The following is a 9,179-nucleotide window of genomic DNA, read 5'->3' as shown; positions in this document are numbered from 1 at the left end:
CTCTTCTCCTGTCAGGGCAGCTGCTCTCCCCTCCATAGCAAGTTCGGAACGGTTCTCACGGCCATCACTGGCTTTGCGTCTGGCCGGCCGGGTGCATTTTCGAGTTCTGTTCCTTCACGACGTTCTCATTGCCCCAATGCCACGGCCTCTCACAGCTCTTCGGAACCGCGGGCATCAGTGCCGGATGCGCCATCACACCCCTCCTTGCGGTGGACTCTCTATCCAGACAGACGAGAAACCCAAGGTCAACGTGTGCTTCCCCACGGATCTGAGTGTTTTGTCTTCAGCTGGGGTTGAAAGGGGCAGCCTGAGCCAAGGGTGGCGCGTTCCGCGTGGGCCCCCTTGTCTTGTCTAGACCGATGAAACCAGCCCTTCTGTGGCAATAGACTCGGGCCGGTCCACCGCCACACCCCCGCCAAGGCCCGGTTCTTGGGCAGACAGAGACACCACCCAGTTCCCAACTCAGGGCCTTTTTCCTTCCTCTGACCCCATCGTGCTTCAGGATGCATCCGGAAATGTTCTTTTGTCAAGAATGCTATCCACTTCTTGCTCTGCTCGACATTATGACTGTCTCATCCAACATGGTACACGCTGGTTGCTACAGACCCAGTCGTTCGTCGTTCTTCATTCTGGCTTTTAGGCGTCTCTGGATGTTTTCTTGGCATGAACCTGAGTTTCTACTTGAGGGGAGAGGGCCTTGATCGGGAGTTGACGTCCTCTGTAAGTGCCTGGACTGTGCTTTGGTTCGCGTGGACCCAGTGAACCCCAGTTCTGAGCTCGCCCGCTCCTGTGCCATCCTCACGGCCTCGGACACACCCCCGCCTCTTAGCTCAGCCACTGTGCCAATGCATCTGGGGTGGGGGGTGGGGGTCTGCTGTGCTCTCTCCCTCTGAACCTCCGAGACCTTTCTAAGTAGGATGTCCCTTTCCGAGAACCGGCCCACTCCGGACAAGGCGTCCTAAGTGCGATCCCACTCTCGCTCCCTCGGCCTCAACAGAGCACCTATATGTGCGTCCTAAAGACAGGCCCTGTGCTTTGGGCACTTGGATGGCGAGGAGCCCATTGAAACCTCCTCACCAGCGCCACAATGGAAGGCAAGGCATCAGTTCCCCTTCTGTCAGCTTTGTTAATCATCCAACCTTGAGATGCATACAGAGCAACTGAGAAACACCGGGGCTTGGGTTCGATTCAACGTGGTCTGGAAAGTGACAGCTTTGCTCTTGGGGACGCGCAGAGGCCCTCAAGCCACCGGGCTCACCCAGTGCAGGGAAACTTTGATTACCTGAGCCATGTGAGACCACGGGTGTGGGGGAGATGAATCCCAGTCAAAGGAAATCCTGGACAAAGTCAATCCTGCCTATCCTTGCTCCGTCCCTCCTGCTGTTACCTTGGGCTTCAGAAAGGAGACTGAGAGTGTCGACTTGAGGTGGAGATGAGTCCACACGGAAGGCTGGAGTGGATCCTCTGCAGGAAGGGCTTCCAGGCTCCTTTACGTCCCCCAATCCCTCTGCTTGACAGGGGTCACTGAGGGGTCTTCCTCCCACACCGAGGACACGTGCTTCCTCGGACACTCCCGTTTCATGAGTGATTGATTCAGCATAGAAGTGGAATCATCAAACATGACGCGTTTCTTATTTGTCTTTTCGGGCTGCCCTTTGAAATTCTGCGTTTAGCTCTCACGGGACCTGCATTTATTCATGCTCATGGCGTTAAGTCTGTCCCTTAGTAGGCCCTAGATTCACAGAGACCGTACTCAAGCTCCTACTCCGAGAGTCACGGGGACGTGGCCGTTCCATTCGGGGGAGTCCATTTCAGCCCCGTGCGACTTAGCCTACGGACCACCTGGATGGGATTTGAGATGCTGCCAGAGTGAGCATGAGCTTCTCTCAGAAATGGGCTGTGTCGCAACTCCAAACCGTAAGGAGAGAGAAAAGCGGTGGTGGCCGACTCGGAGCCTATTGCCGTGACCCTATGACAGTGGGATTCTGAGATACCATCCTTTACACACGAGCGTGTAGGGTAAGGTGTGTGCACGCCGAAAACAGCTACGAGATACCATGTCACCCCAGGAAGAACAGCAAACTTCAAAGAGCACAAACAGCACGTGCTGTCGAGGCTGTGGAGAAACTGGGACCCGTGCTCCCTTTTGGAGGGAGTGTGAAACGGTGCAACCACGGTGGAACGTAGGATGACGCTTCCTCAAAACGTTAGAAATAGAAATACCATTTGACCCAGCAATTCCTCTGCTGGGATCACACCCTAAAGAAAACCTAAGTGCCAGCCCGGAAGAGCTGAGAACACCCATGTTTGCTGCTGCTTTGGTCACAATAGCTAAGAGTTGGAAACAACCCGAGTGCCCATTAACAAAAGAATCGATAGAGAAGCTGCGGTATATTCACACGGTGGAATACTACGCTGCATTGAAAAACAAGGACCTTCTTGGGGGGCGGACGTGGAACGGAGGCCATGAGAAAAGTGCAACCATGAATGACTGGAAACCCCAAGTTTCCGTAAACTTTCTTTAAAAGTATTTTTTTAAAAAGTAAAAAAGACAAAGAACTCATGAAACAACATACAAAATGGGTGACCCCGGAGCACATGTTGAGTGAAATATCTTACTCACAAAAGGACAAATGTCACATAGTGCCACTGTTGTCAAACGGGACTGACATCAGGGTTGAGCGAACCTAAGAGAAGAAGGGATGAATGAGGTACAGTGCATTGAAGCAGATGAGGAAGAGAACTGTTTAAACGGAATATAGGAGTAGGCATTCTTTTCATGTTGGAAGGAAGAGTGGCATCCACTTCCGCAATGGCTTGCCTCCGGAAACCCTATGAACTTGCAGAGAGGACGAGAGACACCCAGCGTTGAGGATTCTCCTTCATAGGGTCGCTATGAGTCTCCTTCGACTCGACGGCACTTAACCACCACCATCACCACATTTCTTTTCATGTCAAGATTACAGAAAAAGAATTGCTTAATAAATTGGACTCTGCACTTTGGGGGGTATCGTATAACAATGAAAGAATTTGTCTTTTCTTTTCAAAGAGAAAGACTAACTGGGGGAGGGGGTAGACAGGGAGGAACATGTGCCACAGTGAATGAGTGAATGAATGAATGAATGAATGGGGAAGAAATTAAATGGAAAGAATATGCCGTAAAAATGTTACACAGTTTAAATTTAAAAAAAAATTAATAAACATGAAACCATACTGATGCCATCGTGTTGAAAGGCAGCTCACAAATGTCTCCTGCAGGGCTGGCGGTCACCCTGTTGATGGCTGCCCCAAAGTCCTGGTCCAGCAGAATGTGGCGGCTGCCAGTCCAGGGAAAGTCTCCCAGTGTCGATTTCCTGGATTTCTTTGGTGGCCATGCAGCACTCAGGCGTGTCGGGGACAACCTGGAATTCCAGCACCGAGGGAGGCTGCACCCCGTCGGCACTTAACCACCACCACCACAACAATTCTTTCATGGCAAGATTACAGAAAAAGAATTGCTTAATAAATTGTACTCTGCACTTTGGGGGTATCGTATAACAATGAATGCATTTGTCTTTTCTTTTCAAAGAGAAAAACTAACTGGGGGAGGGCGTAAACAGGGAGGAACTATGAAGGGAAGTGGTCTGTGCATAGGCAGAAACACCTGGGAGCTTCTTAGCAACAGAGAACTTCTCGTCTCTTGGCACTGACTACTGAGAATGGATTTAGTTCATCTCCTTGTTCTTAAGCATTTACAGAACGCTGTTCCCTTTTATCACTACTTACAGTGCCTCTGCTCAAGCCACTGAACAAGTTACCAATGGAAATGAAGGGAAAGGGGTCCCAACAACGACAGGGATCAAAGTGGCACAAAGCAGAATCATGTTCTTGGTCAAAGTGTAGTAATACTCTTCTTTAGGTTGTCAAGGCTCAGGCAGCCTGGTGTGGGGGTGGGGGCGGAGGCAGGGAAGAAAGGTCCTCTTTATAGGTCTTGCTGGTTAATCCTCCATGAGACTCCACCCTTAGGTGAGACCACAGGAGACCTTGTTTACTTTCTTCCACCACTGTGATTGCAATTTGTGCTCCAGTTGGCTGCATTTTTGGTGGCATCAGAACCCATTAAGCCCTTGGCAATTGCAATATCTGCTTTCTTTAGAGCTGGAGATTCCTTCACTCCATCCCCCAACATAGCAACTACTGCACCTTACGGGGACTTGGTGAAAGGATGTGCATGAACACATCTAAGGGACCACAGGTTTGGCGAGAGTAACATCAACACGATTTCAACTTAGGAGGAGGACTACTGCAGCGGAAAAGAAATAAGTTAAGAGAAACACAGAAAGACAGGAATTCCAAGAAGCAATAATAATGAGTGATAAATAAGATGTATCCAGATTTTAAAAAGTGTGTGTGCGTGTGTGTGTGTGTGCGTGCGTGTGTGTGTGTGTGTGTGTGTCTGTGTGGTGTAGGTTAAGTGGATAGGACTGGATATTGATTTTTTTTATGAAATGTGTTGTTTATTTTCCGTCAATCTTATTTCCATTTTTTAAAAGACAGTTTAAGACCACTCGGTGGTTGTTCCGACCCACTCAGTGGGCTGAGCGGTGTGGGCTGCAGACCAGTCTTCAGCTGCAGGCTGAGCGCTCCAGTCTTCAGTAGGAAACTGCTGAATCGGCACAGAGGGCACCTGGAGGCCTTCAGACCAGTCTGTAACTTCAGGCTGAGCAGCAGTGAATTTAGGAGCAGGGGCGGTCCGTTCTCCCTGAACCTCCTCCTTGTCACAGCCTTTTCAGCAGCAGCCTGTTCTTCCTTTTCAATCTCTTCCGGCTCTCTGTAGAAGTACAGATGGGGCATGACCTCCCTAGGGTGCTCCCGGGAGATCGTGCCACGCATGCGCAGGACTTCCCGGGCCAGCATCCACCACATCAGACCCACGGAGTGAGCTCCCTTGTTGTCGCTCGGGATAACAATGGCTACATAGCGCACAGGAGAATCTGTGCTACACAGGGCAATGGTGGGCAAGTTAAAAGATGCTTCTGTCAGAGGCTGGTGGTCAGCCCTGGGATCAGTAACCACCAGAAGACGGGGCTCCCAGAAGGCTGCCTGGATCTGGTTAGTAGTGAAGGTTCCAGGAGTGAAGTGCTGCCAATAGGAGTGGCCCCAGTAGCAGCAGCAATCTTCAGCTCTCTGGCCACTGTTTCTGGAGGATATGACACTGACATCACCTGGATTTTCAACGTCAACAATGGCACGAACAGCCAAGAGAAGCTTCTCCCAGGACCTCTTCAGGTTTATGATGTAGATGCCATCACTTTTCCTTCTGGAGATGGACTTCCATTTGGAAGTCAAGGTTAGTGCAGCCCAAGTGTGTTCCTTCCTGCTTCAAGAAATTTGAGGACATCCTCCTCCTTCATCTGCAAGACTTCAAGTGCTCCAGACATTGTGGAAGTTTCCCCTTTAAGTTACGACGGGAACCAGAACAGCACCGTATGAACCCTTGTGTGAATAACGCAGAAAAGTGGATATTGATCTTTAAGAACTTATACACACACACCTCCATGGTACCCAACTGTTTTGTTGTCAGAAGCTTAGCTGTACTGATGGAGTGCAGAGAAGCAGTTTGATTTCCTTACTGTGTGGTGTGGCAGGATCTAAGACCAGGCCTTTTAGATAAAACCAGTTGTGTTGTTGTTGTTAGGTGCCATCAAGTCAAGTACGACCCATAGTGACCCTGTGAAGAACAGAACTGAACCCTGTCCTAACCTGTTCCATCCTCACACTTCCAGACACACTGGAAACCATTCAGGGTCTTCCTCTCCTCCGCTGACCCTCTGCCTTTCCGAGCATCATGTCCCTCTCCAAGGACTAGGTCCTTCTCCAATATTCAAGCTATATGCACAACCAGAGAGAAGGCAGTAAGAGGCCCAGAGGTGACACTTACATTGAGCTTTCTTCTAAGAAGTTTCAAAAGCACCTTGCAAAAGTACGAGGCACAGATTTGTTCTGACATTGCCCCACACATTGACAATGGCCCTGGGCCCTCTGGCAGTAGTGACCACTCACCAGTCTCTCACAGCCCTGCACGATGAGCAGGTCCTGCTGGGGCACTTCCTGCCAAAGATGATGTCTGAGTTAGAAGCTCATCTGGCTGTCCTGGATGTGGGTCCATCAACTCCATGCCAGTCACCACAACAGCCTTAGAACCCTTAGAAGGGTCAATAGAGATCCAGAGGGGCCACAGAGCAGTGCAGAGCTGAGCAGTGCTGTGGTTGGTACATGGATAGGAACCACTATGATATAAATGTAGCCAAGTTTCTCCAGCTCCTAACAAGTGAGAGAACAGTGCCTCTGAGTACTGGGGACAGTTTAGCCTCCATTTGAAGCCAGTAAACTGAGGCTCAAAAAATAAAACCAATAAAAATTATTTTTTTTAAAAAGCCATTTCTTGGTTTCTGAGAACAAAAGGAATGAAAAGTCAAAATAATATTTTTTAAAACAATTTCCCCCAAAATTTATTGAAATTCAATTTTTGTTAGTGTGTTTATTGAAAAACAATGATCTTGACTCAGTGGTCACATATAAAAGGCAAAGTTGTCAAGGAACTAATTTTCTCCTCATTTTGGAGGAGCTGGTAGGCCACTTGTCTGATGCCACAGTGCTGTCAGGGATCCTTAAGACTCTCTCCATTCCCTGAACGTTCATGAAGTTTCTGGTGGAAGCTGTATAATAGCTATGTTCACAAAACCTGCACTTCACAAGATATGACTTTCTCATCTTTTGCTTAAAACTTGTCCCATTTGGAGCATCAAAACTCAGATTCTTCACACCTTTAATAGTTTTCCATGATCAAAACAAAGCCTGCCCTGACAGGTAAAAGATGTTTAGTCCACCATTTCAACTGCTGGTAATTAAATTCCTGGGTGGTGTCTACAAAAGAGAGAGCAACTACTAATATTAGCAGTACGTCAGTTTCACATCCTTTATTATATTAGCAGTAAACTTGTTTTATAAAATAGCCTTTTTACTGGAGGACTGGGTAGGGAAATGGTTCTTCTTGGGCAATACTTCACGTAGCCAGTAGATGGCGCATAAACACTGCTGTTTCAAAAATATTACTATAGCATGTTCAGTGGAAAAGTTTTGTTTTTTTTTTTTTTTAAACTCTGTTGTTCGTTTGAAAATGTTCATCATCATTTGTTTGGTAAAACCGGCCTAAACTTGCTATGCATCAGAGAGCTGGACAATGACTAAGGATGACAGAAGAAGAATTCAATGCCTTTGAGTTGTGGAGCTGGAGAAGAATCTAGAACATACCATGAAGGCCAAGAAAACAAATAGGTCTGTCTTGGAGAGGCTGAAACCAAGTTTCTCCTTGGAGGTTAGGATTTTGAAGCTCAGTTTCACATACTTTGGGCATATGGCCAGGAGAGACTGATCCTTTAAGAAGGACACCATACTTGGAAGGGAAGAGGGACAACTCAAGAGAGGAAGACCCTGGATGAGATGGATTGATACAGTAATGGGGGCAGTAGAGGTGGGTGTGTTGGAGTCAATGAGACTGGCTCAGGGCAGCACAGGCTTCAGAGCTGGCGCACATAGGGTCGCTATGAGTCACATAACAACAATAACAACATGCATTTGTTTGAATCCTAGAATTCTGGTTATGCCAACCCCATGAGTAATACTACTATTTTGTTATTATTTTGAGATTTACAGCATGTTGACTACATGCAAAGTGCTACATAGGAAGACAAGCTCTTTTGCTCTTCTTTGTGTGAAGCGCCTGCCTGCTGAGATGTAAATGGGCCGCTCTAGTTCACGCAACTCTGTTACTTGACACTCTTGAGAGGCTTTACAGAGTGCTGAGAGCAAAGCCAGGACCAGCTGCAGGTGCCCAGGCCAGGCGAAGTCTGTGCCCTGGAACTTTAGCTCCCATAGCTCTCAGTTCTGAGACTTTCACACTCTGTTCTCCCCAAAGGCCATCAAAGGTCTTTCTCTCTTTCCCAGAAATGGTCTCTCTCCTCTCTCCTCTCTCCTTCTCTCTCTCTCTTGTTTACAGAACACTCTAGTTTGCAACCTTCAAATATCAGCTTCAGCGGTGTAGGTACAAAATACGTCCTGTCTTTTGTTTATAATTGTAAACTTTGAAATTTTTGAGTCTGCTTTCTCTTCTTAGTGTTAAATATTGGAATTGTAACACCAAATTATTAAATGACAAGTTTTCTTAATTTTTGGAAATAGATACGCACACACATATGAATATATGAGTTCTGGGGGGCGTAGTCAGTAGTGAGCTGTGCTGCTAACTGCAAAGACAGCACCTCTCTATCGGTTCAAATCCACCAGCTGCTCTGCAGAAGACAGACGTGCAATCTCCCCCCATGTGATTTGCAGACTGAGAATGCCCAGTGGAGCGTCAGCTACAAGTCAATTCAGGTTTGAATTTTAAAACCTTCTCAGGAATAGGTTTGAGGCATTGAACACAAATGATCAAAGACCAGACAAGTTGTAGAAAGACATCAACTATACCATCCATGAAGAAAGCAAGAGGTCATGACAAAGACAGGTGAGAAAGAAAAGACTAAAAAGGGAGATCAGAAGAGACTCTGGGAATGACACTAGGACATCAAAAGGTCAAAAGAAAGGGAAGAAATGGTGAAGAAAAGAGGTAAACAGAAGATCTATCAAAGGGCAGCATGAGAAGACAAAGTAAATTATTATAACAATGTACAAAGAACTGGAGTCATAAGATTAAAAGGAATCACTTGTTTGGCATTTCACAAGCTGAAAGGAAGGAAATGCAAGGAAGGGGTCCTGGCTGGAGCTGGGTGAAGGCAATGGTGCCATGGGGACACCACACACCATGCTTCACCCGCCAGAGTCCTACACTCGGAGAGCAGGGCAGATGGGCTTGTGGCTGGCAGAGCAGTGGACCCTCAGTAGCCTAAAGCCTGGAAGACCACCGTCTAGGAAACCTGACCTCGTCTCCAGCAAGAGTCATCTAAGAACAGTGTGTCAGGAAAGGAACACATCAGGGATATGTCCTGTCTCCATACCTTTTCAATCTAAGCTCAGAACAGATCATTCAGGAGGCTGGGCTATATTATGAGGAGGAGTGTGGCATCAGAATTGGAAGAAGATTCATCAACAACCTACATTGTGCAAACTTGCTCACTGAAACTGAGGAGGGCCTGAGCTTA

Source organism: Elephantulus edwardii, unplaced genomic scaffold (assembly GCF_000299155.1).
Source record: "Elephantulus edwardii isolate Elephantulus edwardi_28Jun2011 unplaced genomic scaffold, EleEdw1.0 scaffold00350, whole genome shotgun sequence".
Classification (NCBI taxonomy): Eukaryota; Metazoa; Chordata; class Mammalia; order Macroscelidea; family Macroscelididae; genus Elephantulus; species Elephantulus edwardii.
Note: the sequence above shows the minus strand (reverse complement) of the source record.